Consider the following 23,057-nt stretch of genomic DNA (forward strand, 5'->3'; position numbering starts at 1 on the left):
TGCTTTCAAACTATCTCAAAATTGATGATTTTTTCCCTATTAATAATATCCTATCCCTCTTATCCTTCAAGCACATAAGTAAAACCCTAGATATGGCTCCCAAACTAACTTAAAGCATATTCTCCCACTAAAGAACTTATATGAATGCTTCTAGACTCTTGTCCTATAAGGCATGCCAAGTGCAATATATATTAAGATAGGTCCACTCCATATTAGCCTTCTATATCTTCCAAATATGCTTACTTATAGAGTTTTTATGTCCTCTCTTCCAACCCATACAATGGGGATGATGAGATTCACTAAGCTGTAGTCTAATGATTTGCATATGTGCTTAGAAGCTCACATAGGTTTTGGTGGTTTCACCTCTTTGAAGTTTTATGCTCCTCAATCTCAATTAGCTCCATTCATAAAAAGATGAACTTGTGGCTTACTCTTCCAAGCTCTCTCTCTCTCTCTCTCTCTCTCTCTCTCTCTCTCTCTCTCTCTCTCTCTCTCTCTCTCTCTCTCTCCCCCCCACACACACATAGATTGTGATAGTCAAAAGAAAGCAAGGTGAGAAAGCAAGCAACCAAGTAGAGAGAAGGCAATCTCCTTCTCACAATATCCCTAAGAGATGATAGTAATAACCTCTTCTCTTTCATCCTATCCTCATGGGCAAAGTAATAGAGATGGTAGAAACAAGAAAAGGATAAGATATGCTTGATTTTGTAGCCACAAGAATAATTCTTTTGATTACATTTCCACCTCAAATATGGATTGGGCTTTGTTTACATATGGGCAAGTCCATTTTTTCTTGGGCATCTACAAACAAGTACTTTATTACATACAATTGTACAGTAATTGACTCGTCCAACATGTTTAGATTTGATCTATTAACACAAACATGTGTCACTTTTACATGTGTGTAATTTTGATTAATAACTTTTATGGGAGTAACTAGAGTGTAGATCGGATGTTGGACTTGTGTGTAGTGAATGCCGGAAGGTCCCCAAGAACAAAGAACTCTACAAACCTTCATAATTTCAAGTACAAAGCAAAAGGAATTTTTCCCGACATGAGACAAAAGAGACAAATTGGGTGCAATCTCCCCCATTCTTTCAGTGAGCGCTTCACAAGGCATGTATTTATAGATTTATTTATCTTCAAGCTTAAAAATAGCCCACTTTACAAATAGCATGCTTTTTGCATTTGCGTTTGCCCAAATATAAAGTAAAGCGTTTGGGCATCCAAAAGTCGGGCTATGCCCAAATACAAATATCAAATAATGAAATATTTAACCAAGCACCTATGCACATACAAGATAATAAATGTTTTGTCAAGTGCACTTAAATAAATATTGGTGCCACATCTTTAGTGATAAGGCATGCACCCATCAAAAATAGAAATTCTTCTAGGCATTTGAATTCATGCCATCACCTGATGCTACCCAATGCCGCCACCGCCTGCTCTACACATCAACTGAAGCATTCACAATTGTTATAAAATAATTAAATAAAACCCAACAAATGTGAATACCTAGCAGTCTTTAGCTACAAATAATTAAATAGGTTGGAACTCTATCCTAACCTTAATTTAATTCGAGTGCGCACTCTAAACTCATAAATATCCATTAATTTAATATGTATTTTATGGAATCACATGCCGTGGAATCACCCATGTGTACATTAAATTAATCTGACGTGCAAAAAGGACAGACATCCCCATCAACTTCTCGCACAAGAAATCCTCCTTGTGTACGAGCCCCGGCAAATAAATAGTTTTACGGAATCCATCGAAAAACCTCATGGAATCCACCGTGAAATATTTCAAGATTGTGGGAGATAAGGAAGGAGTCTCACTTGTACCTTTCTTGCTTGCACAATGGGGGAATACACACAAGGGTGGAGGCTGAAAACAGTTTTCCTCTTCTTAGTTGTGTAAGCCAAAAGAAATCTAGTACATAGAAATAGAAGAACCCTATATATGGGTCTCAAACCAAACTCAACTAACTAAGGTGGCATACTAACTGAGCCACGAACTAGAGTAGATAAGGATAGCTGTCATGTAGCTATTATTCATGGGCGGTGTACCAACCGCATCTGCAATTGACAAGTCGGTGACATAAATGCACAACGGTCACCCTGGCATATCACGAGTGGAGCTCGATATCTCAACACTCCCCCTCGAGCTCAATCCCAATTCCTGCACACCAAGCAGGTCTCTGAACTTGCGCAGCTTCTCTGCGCCCAATGCCTTCGTAAATATGTCAGCTACCTGATCCTCTGTGCTGACATAAACTAGATCAATAAGACCTAGTAAAACCCTCTCCCGCACATAGTGATAATGCACCTCAATGTGCTTTGTTCTAGCATGATAGACTGGGTTATTTGCCAAGTGTATACTGCTCATGTTGTCACAATAAATGACAACTGGCCCATCTGTAGGCTGATGCATATCATAAAGTAGCTTATGCAACCAAGCTACCTCACATGCAGCCATTGCTGCACCCCTGTACTCAGCCTCTGTGCTCGACAAGGCAACTGTAGGCTGTTTCTTGCTGCTCCAAGTGATTGCAGCACTCCCAAAAGAGAACACATATCCACTAGTAGATCGTCTATCAGAAATACTACCAGCCCAATCAGCATCAGTGTATCCATGCAGCTGTATCTGAACCTAGTCTCATAAAATAGTCCGTACTGCAATGTGGACTTCACATACCTGAGTATGCGTCTAGCCGCATCCAAATGCGGTTTCCTTGGAGCCTGCATAAACTGACTTACCAATCCAACAGCATAACTCAAATCTGGCCTGGTAATAGTCATATAAATCAAACTTCCTACTATGCGTCTGTACATAGTAGGGTCTTCCAGAAGCTCACCTGCATCTGCGCTCAGCTTCACATTCTGCTCCAAAGGAACTGAAATAGGCTTACAGCCTGTCATCCCATATTTGGATAGCATGTCCAATCCATACTGCCTCTGCAAGAGCTATATCCCACTTGGTGATCTAATCACCTCAATGCCCAAGAAATAACGCAGCTCTCCCAAATCCTTCATCTCAAACTTCTGCTTCAATAGCATTTTCATATGAAGGATATCTTCATCACTATCACCTGTCATAATCAAATCATCAACATAAATGACAAGTAGCATAAAACCTTTCTCTGTTTTTCTCACATAAAGTGAGAAATTTGCCTTGGAAATCTGAAAGCCAATAGTGACAAGATACTGTCCTATCTTGTCAGACCATTATGTAGACTGCTATAGGAATTGCCTCAGCCCAATAAAAATCTGGCAAGTCTTTTTCATTGAGCATGGCACGAGATACCTCTCCAATATGCCTGTTTTTCCTTTCTGCAATTCCATTTTGTTGTGGGGTATGACTGCATGAATATTGCTGCTTTATGCCATGCTCCTGCAAGAACCTTGCAAAGTCATTTGAGAGGTACTCTTCCCCTCCATCTGACCTTAGGCATTTTATTTGCAGGCCTGTTTCTTTTTCAACCATAGCTTTAAGAGTTTTGAAATGCCCAAAAACTTCACTTTTCTTTTTCATAAAATACACCCAAACTTTTCTCCTATAGTCATCAATAAAAGTGACAAAATAATGACAGCCTCCAAGAGATGCAACTTTAGTAGTCCACACATCAGAGTGGATTAATTCCAATGGCTTCTTACTCTCTTGAACATGTCTAGGAAATGGTTTCCTTGCCTGTTTTCCAAACTGACAGGCTTCACATACCTTATGCATTTTTGCAACCTTGAATTTTGGCAATCCTGCAACAATATTTTGGGCTTGCATTGATTTAAGTCATTGTACATTAACATGACCAATGCGTTTATGCCAGATATCAATATCTGCAACTACACCAGTCCCATGTGCAAACATTGCTGCACTCAATTCAGGCATGTCTGCATCCAACGTAAACATTCTGCCCTTCTTCTTCCCTTTTGCTATCAAGCGATCTTTATTTTTCATATCCTCAACAAAGCATCCATGAGGATTAAATCTGACCTGCAAGCCCTGCTCAACCATTTGACCAACAGAAACCAGATTCTTGGTGATATTCGGGACATGAAATACATCTGACAGGTATTTCTTTTTCCCATCCTGCATAGACAAAGGAATTTTTCCTGCACAATAGGATGTGCAGTATCATTACCAGTCTCCACAAATCCTGGTTTTTCCATTTTTCTTACATCCTCCATCCATTCTGCATGACCTGTCATGTGGTTTGATGCACTTGAGTCAACATACCATATAGCGTTGCTTTCTTCTGCACTTGTCACGAAATTGTTCATGTGCTGCACCATAAACAAATGCTCATTTCTGTCATCACCTTGTCTACTAGAAGATGCATAATTTCCTTGTTGCAGTTTTCCATTCATGATGTCATTCTGCTTTTTATAGCAGTCTTTAGCCATATGACCCATTTTACCACAGTAGTAGCATTCAACATTACTGTTTGCATTTTGGCCTCTTTGCTATCCACCACGACCTCTTTGGCTCCCCCTGCCTCTAGAGTTACCATGTCCTCCTCCATAGGGCTGGTTTTCTTGAGTTTGCTGCATATTCTGATTTCTACCACGGCCTCCAAATCGGCCTCCTCTACCTCTGCCTCTACCTCTTCCAGCATTTGAGTAGAAAACAGCTTCTTTTGAAGTTCCTCCTGAAGAAGATGCACCACCATTTCTCTGCTCCTCAGAAATTAGAAGAGCAATCAACTCCTCAAAATCAGGAAATCTTTCACGGTCGGAAATGGATGTTCGGAACTGTGCATAATCCTTTCCTAGACCATTCAAGGTCACTGAGACTAAATCATCATCTTCCACTGGCGACCCAATGGAAGCAAGTGCATCTGCAATCTTCTTCACCTTCATGTGGTAGTCATTGATGCTCATACTTTCTCTTTGCACATTGTGCAACTCTTGCTTGAGCTGCATTTTCCTAGCTTGCATATTTGTGCTATACATTTTTGACAAAGTATCCCATGCCTCCTTTGGCGTACTTGCATCCTGAATATGCACAATCATAGAGTCTGAAATACTGATAGACAACCAGTAAATAACTTTCCTGGCTCTCTCATGCCATGCTTTAAATGCCTGCATTTACTGTTGATTGGGAACATCAGGAAGAACTGGTTCTTCTTCATTTCCTGCAACAAATTCCCAATATCCTTTTTCCATAAGGAAATTCGTCATTCTAAACTTCCATGCTTGGAAGTTGTTCTTGTCAAGCTTTTCAGTGACAATCTGTGAAAGAGAATCAGACGCCATTACAGAACACTGCAAAAAATTCTGCCACTGCAAAGAACACAGCTTCAGCCTCACAAGGGCAAATCTGCAAAACTGACGAAAGTGGTATTTGACCACACAGTCACTTCCAAGTGACGATTTTGCATCAACAGGCAACAAGGATGATTCTGTAACTCCCAGTGTCTCTGCGCACAAACATACGATGCAATTTCTACAGTAACTTTTCACCAACCTGTAGAACAGTGGTCGCACAGCATAAAATAGGGTCTTTTCCTAAGTGCGTGCAGAAAACTTCCGCCTCCAAAACAGGCCCCGAAATGGCCTCAAATATACTGCCCTCTTGCTTCACCGCGAAGGGCGTCTCAACCTGAGACAATGCACTCTTGCAATTTTCGGCTGTGCTACCTGCAGAGATCTGCTCCCAAAACATAAAATGAAAGCAACACTGCTCCTCTTACCAGAACACCGCGAGCTTGGCTTGCTTTCTTGAGCTCCTTACCACGAACAAGGCTCTGATACCATGTCAAGATTGTGGGAGAGAAGGAAGGAGTCTCACTTGTAGCTTTCTTGCTTACACACAAGGGTGGAGGCTGAAAACAGTTTTCCTCTTCTTAGTTGTGTAAGCCAAAAGAACTCTAGTACATAGAAATAGAAGAACCCTATATATGGGTCTCAAACCAAACTCAACTAACTAAGGTGGCATACTAACTGAGCCACGAACTAGAGTAGATAAGGATAGCTGTCATGTAGCTATTATTCATGGGCAGTGTACCAACCGCATCTGCAACTGACAAGTCGGTGACATAAATGCACAACGGTCACCCTGGCATATCACGAGTGGAGCTCGATATCTCAATAAAATATGCCTCCTAGCATCATACCCCCGGGGTGGGATAGCAATTGTCCTCAATTGCTATTAGCTCAATGTGGAGCCAACAGTGAGGGGTAAGCACTTAGATCATGGATGTGCATCCATTGGGCCTCTTCAATAGGATGATTTTTAAACTTAACCAAATACCTAGAAAATCTACGGCCAATTCTAGTGATCATAAAGTCAGTGTCTAGAATAGTTTCAGGTTCAAGTATTTCAGTTTCTTCTTCTAAGAAAGGAAGGTTTTCATAGATAGGGTGGACGAGTAATTGGCCTCTAAAAGATCGTAACAAACTGATATGAAAAGTATTATGGATCCTCCAATTTTTGGGTAGTTCTAATTTAAATGCATTGTCATTTATCTTGTGAATTATTTTGAAAGGTCCATAAAACTGAGATGCTAATTTAACAACAGGGTGTTTCTCAACACTTTTCAATCTTCTCTTTTCAATGTGTAACCAAACATAATCACCAACATTGAAACTCATGGCTTTTCTTTTCTTATTAGCTTGTTTAGTGTATGATTATTGGGCTTTCGCAATCATATCTTTAACTTGAGTAAAAATAGTAGCATGTGTATTGGCAATATCATTAGCATCTTTAACTTTATTCGACAATGATGTGACAGGTGTAGGAAATCTATGAGTAGCTGTGTGTGGTGTATTATTGTATGCAAATTGAAGTAGATGCAAGTGTGTGTCCCATGTTTGTGGTTTTGAAATTGTATATGCAAGAAAACGATCTAGAATTGTACTATTAGTACCTTCTATTTGCCCATTGGTTTCAGGATTGAATGCAAATGAGAAATCAATCTTAGTACCCAAATTAGCAAACAAAGTTTTCCAAAAATTATTACAAAATCTAGAATCACGATTAGAAATAATAACTTTTGGCAACCCATGATTAGTGAAAATATAGTCTTCAAAAACAATTATGCAACTTGAGATGCAGTTAATGTTTTCTTGCATGGCAGAAAATATGATTGTTTACTAAATCGATCTACTATAGTTCAAATTATATCATGATTAGCTTGTGTAATAGGCAAACCAGTTATAAAATCCATTGAAATATGTTCCTATGGACGGTTAATAATTGGTAAAGGCATTAATAAACCATATTGCTTACCATGGTGTTGCTTGACTCTTTGGCAAATTAAACACTCAAAACAAAGTTGAAAACATTAGATTCCATTTGTGGCCAGTAAAAAACTTCAACTAATGTTCTTAAAGTGGAAATAATACCTCTATGACCTTGATATGGAGGATAATGAATTTCGTGCAACACAAATGATCTAAATTGAATAGTGACACACAATCTTTTCTCATAAAACATAAATCCATCAAAATAAGACAAAGAATCAATTGGAATGCAATTATTAGCAACTAACTTGTTTCAATCAACTTGAAAACTGGGGTCATGGTCATAGGTATCCTTCATAGGAGTAAGGGAATTTGAATGAAAGCATCCCATTTAATATGGGGGTCAAATTTATGGCTAACTAAGGAGATGTTTGATACTTTTTTGGTCATTTTTAATCATAAATTTGGATCCCATCAGATAGTGTTTCCATTGACGTAAGGCTTGAAATATAGCTAACAATTCTTTATCATAGGTGGAATAATTCAACTCAAAAGGTTTAAGTTTGCAATTAGAATAGGCTATGGGATGTGAATCTTGCATAAGGACAGCTCCTATTCCTGATCCGCTAGCATCAGCGACTACTAGAAAGAATATTCGACTAAAATCAGGTAATTGGAAGACATGTGCATGTGTTAAAGCATGTTTCAACAAATTAAAAGACTTTTGACGATTGTCGGACAACGATACACAACACCTTTCTTTAATAATTTCATCAAAGGCAATGCAAGCAATTAAAAATTTCTTATAAATTTTCTATAAAAGCTGGCAAGGCCTTAGAAAGAACATAACTCATGTACATTTTTAGGGATTGGCCAATTTAAAATTGCCTCTATCTTTTTAGGATCAACGTGAATACCATCAGAAGAAATAATGTGACCTAAGTATTCAATCTGGGTTTGGAAAAATTCACTCTTGTCAGGGTTAGCATACAATTGATTCTCTTTCAACAATTTGAAAACTAAAGATAGATGTTCACAATGCTCATTCTCATGCTTACTGAAAACCAAAATACCATCAAAGCAAATAATCACACAATTTTGATACTTCAAAAATATATGATTCACCATATGGCTGAATGTAGCTAGTGCATTGGTCAAACCGAAACGCATAATCAGAAATTCATAATGACCAAACAAAGTTCTAAATGCAGTCTTAAAAATGTCAGGTGTATCCATGCATACTTGATGATATCCAGACTTGAGATCTATCTTGCTAAAAATAGTGACCCCTTGTAGTTTATCCATGAGGTCGACTACCCTAAGGATCGAATATCTATTCTTAACAGTGATTTTGTTTAGGGCATGATAGTCAATGCACATCCTATAGGGTTTTTTTTTTCCCTTCTTAACTAATAGAACAAGTGCACCAAAAGGAGAACTACTCCGCCTAATGAGTCCTCGGTGTTGATAAATATGACATATCCTAAGTCATATCCTATGGTTGTATGTATCTAAAGTACAACCGTATGTAAAGTGTCCTTAAGTTTGGGGTATCTATCTTTTGAGGATATCATTTTGTGGGTGTGGACTGTTGGAGAAATATAGAAGAATAATGGAGGTGAAGAAGACATTTGAGCTCCTGACTTCTCATCTAATTGACCTCATGGACTCCCTCCACTTTGGTTTTATTATGGTATCAGAGCCTAAGTCTCTATTGGACTGATGATCATGTGAATCGAGAGCTTGGAAATGGTCTGCAACGACATCCGGGATAATCAGATCTGCAAGGTTAGGCTAAGGATGAACATGGTGATGGAGCTTTGAAATGTTGTCGCTGTGATTCTCCTTCTATCTGCGAAACAATCTTATCAGAAACAGAAGAGGAAAAGCACAAAACAAGGGAGGGCTGTAGCCTCACAGAAGAGTCCCATCGTTGTAATTTGCCGATTTGCCCATCCCAAGGAAGCAAAATACATAGCCACACCATATTCATTCCCATTGCATCTCCTATTGAGCAAGTAAATCACATATAAAGATTGCGACCCGCCAAGGCACATTGAATCTGCATCTCCTGTTGAGCAAGTAAATCGCATATAAAGATTGCGACCAACCAAGGCACATTGAATCTGCATCTCCTGTTGAGCAAGTAAAATGCATATAAAGATTGCGACTAGCGAAGGCACTTTGAATCTTTTGTAGCCTTGCAAATCTACTTGATCTGTTAAAAACCATAGACAAGGTCTCGAAATTGGAAGAATCCTCAACATAAAATCTCAATGCTACAGCACGTTGTGCACTCTCAAATCGCACTATTGGTGCCCTGCTCATTCCATCTCTGTGGAGGACACTTGCTGCCCCTCCAGAAAGGTAGATATCTTTGAAGCCTCAATTAGTGTTGGACACAAGGTAGCCTTCAGTTGTGGGCATGGGGACCATGTACTCACCACCGTCAAGTAGAAGACCGGAAAGGATTCACATCCTTAGGAAAGGATTTGATTTGCAGAACAAATAAATCATTTTACAGCCAAGAATGCCAAGAAGCACCGATGAGACCCATAGAGCAGGTTCGCCATCATCTGCAATAAAAGAAAAGAGCCGCCTCTCTTGGACAGTTGTCATGTGAACAATAATCAAGCAATCCGTGAGAGGAAGCTTGCTTTGTAGGCTGCAGGAGATTGTTTGTCCAGAAGGTATGGCTGCTTGAAGGCTTCTTGAGGGAGGATCAATCAGAGGCTCCTTTTGCAGGAGATTGTGGTGTCCGAAGGCAAAGAGATATGTATTATGGTATCGTGGTACACTAATGGAGAATCATGGTATTGCGCTGGGAAATGCATGCTAAGCGTCTATGTTAAGTGTGGTGCACTTAGAGAAAGCAAAGGTGTTCAAGAATCTTCTAGCATTGTGTTTAGTCTCTTGGACCATGCTAATTGTTGGATATGGTGACCATGTACATGTCATTAAGCTTTGAATTGGTTTTGGTTCATGCAAGATGAGGGCCTTTCCTAAAATGTAGTTTGCATGTTGGGAGTAATGGAAACCATAATATTGTGCTGAGTGCTACATTTATGAGCATGTATACTACATGTGTTGTGCTTGCAAAAGTGTGAGAAGTGTGTGATGCGCTTCCATCACAAGATTTAGTCTCTTGGAATATAGTCATTGGGGCATACTGTTGAATACCATTTCTGGATAGGTTGTATTGTTGTTTTCTTCTGAATTTGCAGTAGTCATAATGTCTGACATGGCACAGATCACTCAGATCATGGGAGACAAATTGACCAAAGACAACTATAGTGTTTGGTCTTACAAGATGGAGAAATTTTTAATGGGTAGAGGTCTATGGGACTTCATAATAGGTGATGATGAATGTCCGGAAGTTCCTAAACATCCAACTAAAGAGCAAAAGAAGGCGTACAAGGATTGGACAGGGAAGAATAGGAAAGTTTTGCATTGGATCTCCATATGTATTTCAGAAACATTGATTCCTCATATAAAAAAGGCAAGTACTTGTAAGGAGGCATGGGAAATCATAGAAAAAATGTATGGAACATGTACAGAGGCTCGTAAGATACAACTCAAGTAGAGATTACATGGTGCATGGAGAGGCAATCACAGTATCAGTGACTATGTGGTAGAAATCAAGCAAATTATAGAAGATCTTGCATCCATTAATGCACCTGTTAATGATGTTGATTTAGTGTCAGTGACACTAAATGGACTTGGACTAGCTTTCAAATCTTTGGATACCTCTATTTCAGTTAGAGGAGGCTCTATGCTTGACTTTGAGGAGCTTATTGGATTTCTACTTACAGAAGAAATCAAGTTGGGATTGAATGCATCTAGCAGTGGCAAAAATGTAGGTAGAGACAGTGTTTTCTATCACTAGAGAGGTCATGGCAACTCATCTAGAGCTAGAGGCTCTTCACTTGGTCGTAGTAATTATGGTTTTGCTCATGGAAGAGGTAATTTTGGTCGTGGTGACTTCATGCATAGAGGTAGGGGGAGATCTTTCCCTAGAGGTAGAGGATGGTCTAGTCCTTCTTCACAAAGAGATGGCACTTGTCATTGTTGTGGGCAGTTTGGTCACTTTGAGAGGGATTGTTATCAAAAACAGAATGCCATGTCTAGGAGTCGTAGAAGGACCCAATATGGCCACTATGCAGGCACTTATGGTAGTACAGGTTATGGACCTAGAGGTGGATCACCTAGAGGTCACCTATTTGCTATGGAGCATGTGCTTGGGAGCATGACTCACCCTCTTCGTGAGAATGATTGGTTTTTGGATTCAGGAGCTACAAACCACATGACTCATCATGCTGAGTAGTTTGATAGCAAAGAGCAAATGCAAAATGAGGAATATGTTGCCACTGGAGATGATACTTGACACAAAATTACTCATATTGGTAGTGTGCCACTTGTTACTAAAAATGGGATTGAGAACAAGCTTGGTGCTGTACTTTATGTGCCCACAATAACTAAGAACTTAGCATCGGTTGGTCAAATGACAGATCAAGGATTGCAGGTGAGATTCAATAAGTTTGGATGTTTCATTGAAGAGTTCCATAATGGAAGAACTGGCAGGGTGATTGCTCATGGTAGAAAGAAAGGGAGATTGTTTGCTTTGGATGTAGGTACTCCAATGATTCAAAACTCTATGTATGCTGAGAGAGGACATGGGCAAGATAAGGATGTGGAATTATGGCATAGAAGGATTTGTCATGTTAATTTGCAAAGATTGAAGAAAATGCAATTGAAACAGATAGTCCGTGGTCTATCGCATTTTGGATATGTGAATTTTGATCATGTATGTGAGGCTTGTCAATTTGGCAAGTAGTCCAGATTGCCATTTCCAAAGAGGGGGAGAATAAGCAGCTATCCTTTGAAAATAATACACTCAGATATTTGGGCCCATGTTAGAATGTTTCCATGAGCGGAAAATGTAGATTCTATATCACTTTCATTAATGATTTTAACAGAATGACTTGGGTGTACTTTATGCAGCATAAAAGTGAAGCATTTGAAAAGTTCTTGGAATTTAAATCTACGGGCTGAAAAGCAGTTTGGATGCTACATAAAATGTTTGAGGTCAGATAATGGTGGAGAGTACATGTCATATGAGTTTTGTGACTTCTTGAGAGATCATGGTATCAAAAGGCAAGTGACATGCAGGTACACACCTCAGCAAAATGATGAACCAAATGAACATGCCATTGTCATATTGGGCAGTGCGTACTGCAGTTCACATTATGAATAGAACACCTACAGCCTTGACTCATAATATGTCACCATATGAGAGAATGTATGGTAGGACACCCACTATTGCATACCTTAGAGTCTTTGGATGTGTTTGTTATGTTCATGTTCCGGATGATATGAGAAAGAAGATGGAATCTAAGGCTGCAAAATGCATTTTCCTTGGATATCCTGATGAGAAGAAGGTATACAAATGCTATGATCCAGTGAGTAAGGAAGTATACATAAGCAGGGATGTCAGATTCAGTGAATATGAATCATGGTACAAGCCCAAAATTGCAGTGGATGTTGATTCCTATGAAAGCAATGATGATGATGGCTATGGAAGGAAAATTTCAGCAAACAACAAGGCTGAAAATCAACATGTGGAAGATGCTTCAGGACCTTAAGAGAATGTGGAAAGCAGTGGCAGCTATAGTCCATGGAGTGGTAGATTGAGAAATGCACAAAGGAGTGCAAAAGTGGCAAAAGGAAAGAGACCTATGGATGAAAGTTCAGAAGATGAATCTATAGATGATGAGTATGGCATTCCACATGTTAAAACACCTGGCACTAGAAGTGCAGGAAAGTATGTGCCACCACATGCTAGATCAGATGAGACACATGGTAGTGCACCTCAATTGAGAAGGTCAGAAAGGGTAAGGTATCCAGTTGATAGATTGACTTATAATGGGTTCATGAAGATGCATTATGCATACATGGTTTCTTATGTACAACATGTGGAGCCTAATTTCTTTGAAGAAGCAGTAGAGAGCAAAGAGTGGAGACAAGCAATGGATGAAGAAATGGATGGACTAAGGAAAAACAAGACTTGGGATTTGGTGAAACTACCTCATGGTAAGAAGTCCATTGGATGTAAATGGGTTTATAAGGTCAAATGTAAGTCGGATGGTTCTCTTGAAAGGTATAAAGCAAGGCTGGTTGCAAAAGGATATGCACAAACTTATGGTTTGGACTATGAAGAAACATTCAGTCCAGTAGCTAAAATGATGATAGTGAGATCGGTAATTGCTTTGGCTTCTATCTATGGTTGGAAGCTTTATCAAATGGATGTGAAAAATTCATTTTTGAATGGCAACTTAGAAGAGGAAGTGTACATGGATCAACCAAAGGGCTATGTGGATCCAAAATACCCATATTATGTATGCAGGTTGAAGAAGGCTTTATATGGGCTGAAGCAAGCACCAAGAGCATGGTGTGATAGAATCAACAAATTCTTATGCAGTATGGGATTTCAACAGAGTAAAGTTGACTATTCACTTTATGTGAGGCATACAGAAGATGGTATGGTTGTTGTGGTCATCTATGTTGATGATCTCATTATTACAGGTACACTTGAGAAGGAGTTTACTTAAGTCAAGCATGGGTTACATAAAGAGTTTGATATAAAGGACCTTGGTTTGTTGAGATACTTCTTGGGTATTGAGGTTATTGACACACCTCATGGTATATGGCTAATACAAAGGCAATATGCCTTGGAGATGTTGGAAAAATATGGCATGAAAGGATGCAAACCGGTTGATACACCATTGGATCAAAATGCTAAGTTGATGGATGATGGATCTTATGTTGAGGATGTTACTATGTTTAGAAAGATGGTTGGTAGTCTTATCTACTTGACCATTACAAGACTAGACTTGAGTTATACTCTTGGATTGATAAGTTAGTTTATGCAGAAACCATGCAAATCACATTTGGATGCAGTGGGAAGAGTTCTTAGATATGTGAATAAGACAACTGGATTTGGCTTGTCTTATGAAAAAGGAATCAATCCTACATTGTTTGGATACTCAGATGTAGACTGGGCAGGTAGCTCTATGGATAGAATATCTACTAGAGGCTATGCATTCTCATTTGGATCAGCCATGGTAAGTTGGAGCGGTAAGAAGCAACCTATAGTTGCTCTATCAAGCACTGAAGCAGAGTATAGAGGCATTGCATTGGCAGCATGTGAGCAGACATGGCTGAGATTGATCTTATATGACATGGGGATAGAGATTGATGGTGGAGTCATTATGTATTGTGACAATGTTAGCAGCATTATGTTTGCAAAGAACCTAGTCTACCATGCAAGGACAAAACACATAGAAGTGCACTATCATTTCATTAGAGAAAAAGTCATTGATGGAGAGATTGACTGGTCCATGTGAAAACAAATGACGAAGTTGCTGATATCTTTACCAAAGCATTAGGTAAAGATAAGTTTGAGTACTTCAGGAGTGCACTTGGAGTCTTATGTGTGCAAGCTCATTCTGAGCTTGAGGGGGAGTGTTGATAAATATGACATATCCTAAGTCATATCCTATGGTTGTATGTATCTAAAGTACAACCGTATGTAAAGTGTCCTTAAGTTTGGGATATCTATCTTTTGAGGATACCATTTTGTGGGTGTGGACTGTTGGAGAAATAGAGAAGAATAATGGAGGTGAAGAAGACATTTGAGCTCCTGACTTCTCATCTGATTGACCTCATGGACTCCCTCCACTTCGGTTTTATTACTCGGCTCAACAATTCCTCAACTTGCGTTTGGATTTCTCTTTTTTCAATCTGATTGTGTCTATAAGGTGCTTTACATGGTGGTTGAGAACCTGGAATTAAATCTATTTTATGGTCTTCAAGATGTGTAGGTGGTAAACGAGGTGGTAAATTAGCAGCAAAATAATCTTTAAACTGTGAAAGAAATTGTGCATGCCTAGGATGGATCTTATTTTCCTTAGCTTCAACTTCATTCACCCATAGTAAATATGATTTACTACCTTTTTTCAAGGCATGTTTAGCCTGTGTGTAACTAAGCAATGGAAAATTATCAAGTGTGTGCAATCCATGCAATGTGATTTGGTTTTTGTTAAAATGAATTTTCATGGAATGTGTGGAATAATCTATGACAAGGTTATATTTGTGACACCAAGGCATTCCTAAAATAATATCACTAGCTTACAAAGGCACAACCAAGAAATTTGTACACTCAAATCACCAATTTTAATCTCTAAATTATGAACTTCTTGTGTACCATTTTATCTAGTACCTAAGAATGTAGCCTTTATGCAATAATGAGTTGGAATAATAGATAAATTCAATTATTTTACCAACTTTGCAGAAATAAAATCATGCATGCTTCCATCATCATGCAAAATAATCTTTTCTTGACCATGCATAAAATATTTCGTTGTTAATAATGAATGAAGATTTGGCATACCTGGTAAAGTATATGAAGCATCGATGATATCATCCTTATCTTCAATGAAGTCTGGCATATATTCATGGTCCTCATCATTAGTTGCTCCCAAGTAATTGATTTGAATAGCTTGCTTCTTGGATTGATAGTTCACTACTAAGTGTCCAGGCTGATGACACTTGTAGCAAACCATAAGCTTTGCTTTGGAGATATTTTTGGTAAGGGTTGGAAGTTTGGGTATATTGGAATTTGGCTAGAGGGAAGGCTTAGGGTTTGAATTAGCAGTTGATGCTAAAGCAAGAGGTCGAGTCTAGGGTTTACGAAAATAAGAAGGAACAAAGTGATTTTGATTGAATTTTCAAAAATTGAAATTGAATTGCTTTGTACCAAAGTTACCATTAACAAAAAATTGTTGTGGTCACTTTTCTTGTCCACTAATTTTATCCTCCGCATCATGTGCTAAAGAAATCGCATCCTCCAAAGTCTTTGGCTTGAACATATTCACTTACGCATAAAAGTGAGCAATAAAATCGGACATATACTTACGCTTGTGGGTCGCCTCAATGACACCTTCAAGCATTCGAAGTTGATGTAAGGCACTCCTGGAATGCTCAGTGTATTGTGGGATGGATTCATGATCTCTTTGTTGCAAGAGATCCCACTATTTGATGGCTTTCTCATGGAATTGAGGCGGAAGGAAATTTTGGAAAAGTTTCTTTTGAAAGGCTTTCCAAGTAGAGGGACAATCAACACTCTTACAAAAAATAGCCCACCATAATGATGCTATGTCTACTAAATGGTTAGTGACGCATTTAAGTTTGTCTTTTTCAACATATTACTCTTCATGAAAATAGTCATCAAACTAACTAATGAAAGCAAGAAATTTTTTTCCATCATGTTGCCCATTAAAAGTGTGGAATTTAAAATTTCTTTTACTTATCTTGGCCTCTTTCCTAAGAGCTTGTGCATCGAGCGTCGCATCAATAGTACATCGAATGACATCTTGAGGTTGCACTCCGTCTTGCTCAACAACGGATTGTTGAAGTGTAGTTAATTAAGCTTGCAAGTTTTGACATTCCCTTCCCTCTTCTTGAAGCTGCATCATGAGTAGATCCAATTTCTGTTCCATAGTCAGCTCTGGCAAATCGCCTTCGCCCATAAAATCCTCCATGTTATAATCCAACATCCTAGATTTGATTGAGGATCCATCACTCGTCCTTTAGTCATGTGTGAATAAGACCACCATGAACTTGCTTTGTTTATTAATATGTTTTTTCTTTTACGATCTTGGTTTTCTCAGGTACGACACTTATTGTAAATTCGTTCAGCCAAGTTGCAAGTGGAAATAAGGGCTTACTGAAGCTTCAGAACCGATTTGAGAGTACTGCAATATGAATATCTTCTATGTAAAAAGTTGGTAATTAAGCTTTAAGCTTAAGTTAGCCTTAACTAACTAATAGCTTAAGCTTTAAAAAGCTTAAGCAATTGATTTGATCTGCCGGCTATCGGAGTATATCGTCGCTGACATCATTGCTGAAGACACGCATCCCGTCCACGAATCGTAAATTTTGAAGAGCTTTGTACTTCTTTTAAGCTTCTTAAGCTCATATAAAACTCTAACTTTATAACTTATTTTTCGCATCTCTCTATAAACTCACGCCTTCATGTGAGAGTATGTCCATTGGTCCTTCACCTCTACGTGTGGTCCTTCGCGATCAGAGGGTACCGTAGGGGGTTCTTCATTGCTAGGGACACACCTATGTTGTCAATTCGCAGCATGTAGAGCCCGTTCGTTCCAGGAGCTTCATCTTTGTATGACATGGCAAGTGATTGGAAGCCCTTCATCTCAGCTCAGCTTTGATACCACATTGAAGCACAAATTGGATACTGGACAAATGCGTAGTAAATGCGGGAAGGTCCCCAAGAAAAAAGAACTCTACAAACCTTCATAATTTCAAGTACAAAGCAAAAGGAAATTTGCTCGACATGAGATAAAAGAGACAAATTGGGTGCAATCTCCCTCCATGCATTCCGTGAGTGCTTCACAAGGTATGTATTTATAAATTTATTTATCTTGAAGCTCAAAAATAGCCCACTTTACAAAGCATGCTTTTGCTTTTTGTGTTTGTGTTTGCCCAAATTTAAAGTAATGTGTTTGGGTATCCAAAAGTCGGGCTGTGCCCAAATACAAATATCAAATAATGAAATTTTTAACTGAGCACCTATGCGCATACAAGATAATAAATGTTTTGTCAAGTGCTTTAATAAATAAGCGCACTTAAATAAATATTGGTGCCATGCCTTTAGTGATAAGGTGTGCACCCATCAAAAATAGAAATTGTTCTAGGCACTTGGATTCACACCATCGCCGGGTGCTACCCAACGCCACCCCTGCCTGCTCTACATATCAATTGAAGCATTCAAAATTGTTAGAAAATAATTAAATAAAACTCAACAAAAGTGAATACCTAGCAGTCTTCAACTACAAATAATTAAATAGATTTGAACTCTATCCTAACCTTAATTTAATTTGAGTGCACACTCTAAACTCGTAAACATCCATTAATTTAATATGTATTTTACGAAATCACCCGTTGTGGAATCACCCATGTGGACATTAAATTAATCTGACACCCAAAAAGGATAGGCGTCCCCATCAACTTCTCGCACAAGGAATCCTCCTTGTATACGAGCCCCGGTAAATTAATAGTTTTACGGAATCCACCGAAAAACCTCACAGTATCCACCATGAAATATGCCTCCTGGCATCAAAGTCTAAGACTTGAAATTCATATTACCATGAATCTTTGGGAAACCTTGATATTAAATTCAAATTTCCAAATTCTCAGAGAGCAATGGATATCATTACCCTATTTTTAGCTTTTTTTTCTTTGAGTTACTTTTTACTTTCAACTTTAGTTTTTATCAACTTTGATCTTTGAGCACCCCTGGTTTCCTTTTTATAGTTGACCTTAAAAAGAATTAATGATGTTTAGGAATAAGCGAGGCATGCAAATGAGAGATTGGTTTCTCACTGTGCCATCCCAGTCAAGCTCAAAATCCTTCTATTTTTCCACACCCTAAGAATTCAAGCACCTTGGTAAGTTGATTCGGTCGTAGGTCCCAATAATGGAACCAAATGTTAGCCTTAATGAGCATTCAACAGTACTGGGATACTAGATGGAACTCTTGTTCCTTCAAGGGCTTTAACTTGCCTTGGGTCAGCTACCTCCCACCTAATTGGCTCAAACTCTTGCTCCAAGCCATCAAATCTGTCACTCTCCCACTCCCATATGAAAGACAAGAAAGATTGAAGATTCAAAATTTGTAGGCTCACCTAACCTAGTTGGCTCATATCCTCACTCCAAGCCAACAAATCTCTCTCAATGCCACTCCCATGAAAGACAAGAAAGAATGAAGATTCAAAGTTTGTAGTATCACCTATTCAACACCTTCACATTGTGGTCCATCATTGACGGGAGTGGCAAATGGCTGCATAATCCAAGTGAGTGCTTTCTACAAGAAGCCAAGCCTTGTATATATGCTGCCACTAGGCTTCACTCTAAACCACAAAGAGATTGTAGGCAAGCTAAAGAGGAGAAGAGGTTGCTCCTTTATGGTCCCTCACTCTCTCACTCTCTTGCAAACTTTCAAATGGGCATCGATGTCTCAAGATATACACATCACATAAAAGAGGACAAGAAGAAGAAGAGGAGGAATGGAATGCAAAAGAGGGATTCACTCTCCAAGTCTCTCATACTTTCTCACTCTCACACACTCCCTCCCTCCCTCCCTCCCTCCCTCCCTCTCTCCCGCCCTCCCTCCCTCCCTCCCCCTCTCTCTCTCTCTCTCTCTCTCTCTCTCTCTCTCTCTCTCTCTCTCTCTCTCTCTCTCTCTCTCTCTCTCTCTCTCTCTCTCTCTCTCTCTCTCTCTCTCTCTCTCTCTCTCTCTCTCTCTCTCTCTCTCTCTCTCTCTCTCTCTCTCTCTCTCTCTCTCTCTCTCTCGTGGAAGCAAGAGTAGGAAAAGAAAGCTCAAACTCACAAATTTTCATACACAAGAATAGGACCTCTATTGACTTTTTCTCCTTTTATACATTAGGGTTAGGGGTAGAGTTTCCCACCCAAATAAGGAATAGGGTCAGGGCTAGCCATAGAAAGTTGGGCACCCTACCCTTCTTTCTAGCTCTCGGTTTGTCCATCTCTTAATCTATGCATAAACTTAGGACCGACTCTAAATAAAAATGAATAATGATTCCTCCCAATCTTCACTTCCATTGCATGTCTTCCAATTTAACTTTGAAGATATTACTGCTTATATGTGAGTTCTCTTATCTACAAGTAATAGATTGAATAAATTACAAATGCATCTTATAGACAAGTAGCACCTAAATTGATACAATCAAATTAAAAAACAAGTCGTTTCCCAAAAATAATTTTCAGTGTTTTGACTTTGCATACTTATAGCACTTTGACTTTGATTATGCATGCTTCATTGCTTATTTAAGGTAACACATTTGATAAGAACAATTCCAAGGTGTCTTAAATCACATCCTAAATTCAAGGTTTTGAAACATGGACTTAAAAAGTATAAGCTATTGTAGTAATCATGCCATCACACACACACACACACGCGCGCGCGCATCTATACAGATAAGCATGCTCCTTTAAAAAAAATTCACAATCGAAATATACCCTAAGGTGCAAGCTAAAATAATACCTTGCAAGGTATATATTCATTATATTTATGGTGGCAAAAAGATTATTACAAGTGTTTCTTATTATCAAGTTTGTATCTACTATTATTCCAAACTTGGAATGAAGAAAACACCATAAGGCATCTTGGGATGTAAAAGGATTCTTCTAGCATTGACATGTGTATGCATGTGTACATCTATAGAAAGTAAACATGTAAACACAATATACTCCAAAGAACAAAACTTCTACTTGATCACACACTTAAATTGAAACCATCTTTGTAAAATTTCTTCTAATCATACATATGATACAAAGAGCTTTAGACACAAGTATACAAAACATAATAGCCTCAGGCTAGTTACACACACTCTCGAATGGCCTAGGTGGGGGGGGGGGGGGGGGGGGGGGGGCGGTGAAGGGGAGGGAGGGGGAAAGAAAGATCATGTGGCAAGAATAGCATTGCAAGTCATACACAATGGATAAATCTAGGCTCTTTTTTTTTTGGGTTGGGGGGTGTCATTCATAAATATGTAAGTTTATATGTGGGTTCAACAAATGGATTTAAAAAAATCCAATTTTATACCTTTTTTAATGTACACAGGATAATATTTGTAGGATTTATTTTGACAAACAAAGGGATATTTCTTGAATGGGGGTATTCATAGGTGGAATAGGAAAATGTTATTTATGATATTTTTATAGATAAGGGGTTTTTGAATTAGGGAAACCCTACTTAATAACAAGGTCCTATGATTTAGTAAATGTGAGATTGATAGATCTTGAAACTCTACCAAGATACTTAGAGAAGAGTGACTTTACCACTATGCTGAAGGCTAGTTGTTGTTTTTATGGGGTGGAGACTATGTCTAAACTAAAGCATAGACTCTTTTTCCACTGTCTCGAAAGATTAGGACAATGTGTAAATATCCTTAGTGATTGCAAAGTATAAATAATGTCCAAAAGTGAATTAACCATAATCGAATGGTATATTAACATAAATGTGATCACCACAAACAAACAAAGCCCACACACAAGAATATTCACCCCTACAATGTATATAGCTACTTTAATAATCAACCACCATATACCAACAATTGTAGACCAAATATAGGCTAACATACTAGAAATAGTTGAACTATGTCATGTTGCTATTAAGTTGACAACTCTACCACCTACATCATACCAATCTCACTCGCTCATACTTTTCTCTATCATGTTGCTTGCATCTCTCTTGTCTATTCTTGTGCGATAAGAGGAGATTGCTATGGATTGGAGTAGTGCACTCCGTAAATTTTGCCGATTTTCATTTCTTGTAGCATTTGATTCCACCTTTATATTACTTGTGAACTTGAAATGAACTAGAGTTTATATAGGCAAGTACAAGTACAAAGGGTGCATGATAAATATAATTGACATCTTCAACATGCATTTCCCCACATCTATTTTATTCAACATACATGTCTAGAAAATTGAAACATAATTCGATAGTATGTATGTACTCACAAAACCAATGAGTAGACATTGTGAAAATACCACATGAGTGTGCATATCCATATGTTGAAGCAATCCATAATAATGGCTCCCTTTGAGTTGGAGATCAAATGTTTAATTTTCATAGTTAAGAGTAATTTTACACCCTCTCTTTGAGACAAGTATTCTTCCTTCTCAACTTCATAAGAAGGAGACAACCCACATGAAGGAATAACTATTGCCCGGGCAAATTTACCATGGCACTACCAACAAGTGGTTGACCAAGTACCGGTTAAAAGTGTGTGTGAGGCCAAAGGTTCAAAATCGACACTTGTGCAGCTCTATGGTGCCTCCCTTTTGGGTGAGAGATGGGTGTAACTCCCATCAATTATTGTACTGTAAGAGAGGTCCAGTAACAATCTTATTAAAGAGAACTTTACCATGGCAATCGCATAATAGAAAGTAACTTTTTGTTGTAAGAATTGCACTTCATTAGGGCACTTACAGACAAAAATTATGGTGATCCTTTGTACAAGAAGGCAGGATGCGCGGGCTGCCTCAGTCACCTTGGTGGGACATTTTGCAAAGGGAAAGGAAAGGAGGATAGTTTGCTTGAAATTTTCTTCGCCTTTTGTCAGATAATGCACTGATCGTTGCTTTGTTGGAGAGAGGGAGTAGGAAATGGATGACGATGGAAGGGGAGGGGTAGGGTAGGGTGTATTGCCTAAGCGGTGGCAGGCGTGGGTGGGAGGGAGGAGGCCAGCTGGCGGTGGGCGGCTAGGATGACGGAGGGGTGGTACTCCTTGAGGGGGCGGAGCCCGAAGGGGAGGTCGGGGCCGGGGTTCTGGTAGCTGAAGGTGGCCAGGGCCGCCATCCCGTTGCCGCCAGTCCTGGAGGACGCCGCCAGACTTAGCATCATGTTCACGTACGCGTCCCGCAGCCTGGCCAGCGCCCTGGCCATCGGGCTCATCCACCGCATGCACAGGCGCAGCCTCGCCCTCAGCCTCAGCCCCCCGCCGCCAAGCATCCTGCGCTTCCTTCCGCCGCTGCCATTCTGGCCACTGCCGCCGCTAAATCTGGCGATCTTCACGGATCTTCTGGGCCTCCGGGCGCGGCGCTCGTATTGGTCGGGCCTCAGGCGACGGTAGCCGTGGATGGAGGGGGCGGAGCTGAGGAGGCCCATCATCCAACGGTGGTAATCGGGGCCTCCCTGGTCGACGGCGGCCTCGGCGGGAGAATCCATCTCTACCTTCGTCTTCCTCCCTCTCTATCTCTCTCTCC

The 23,057-nt window shown here is 39.4% G+C and overlaps 1 long non-coding RNA gene across 1 annotated transcript; it reads right to left on the minus strand.

Moving 5' to 3' along the window:
• Positions 1-21,896: 21,896 nt before the first annotated feature.
• Positions 21,897-22,505, minus strand: LOC148035325 (uncharacterized). The gene is made up of 2 exons (XR_015691183.1): positions 22,282-22,505; positions 21,897-22,172 (listed from the first exon to the last, which is right to left on the minus strand). It is a non-coding gene; the product is annotated as an uncharacterized LOC148035325 (long non-coding RNA).
• Positions 22,506-23,057: the final 552 nt, after the last annotated feature.

The sequence above is a fragment of the Lygodium microphyllum genome, chromosome 6 (assembly GCF_053477565.2).
Source record: "Lygodium microphyllum isolate KBCC chromosome 6, Lygodium_microphyllum_v1.1.10, whole genome shotgun sequence".
NCBI lineage: Eukaryota > Viridiplantae > Streptophyta > Polypodiopsida > Schizaeales > Lygodiaceae > Lygodium > Lygodium microphyllum.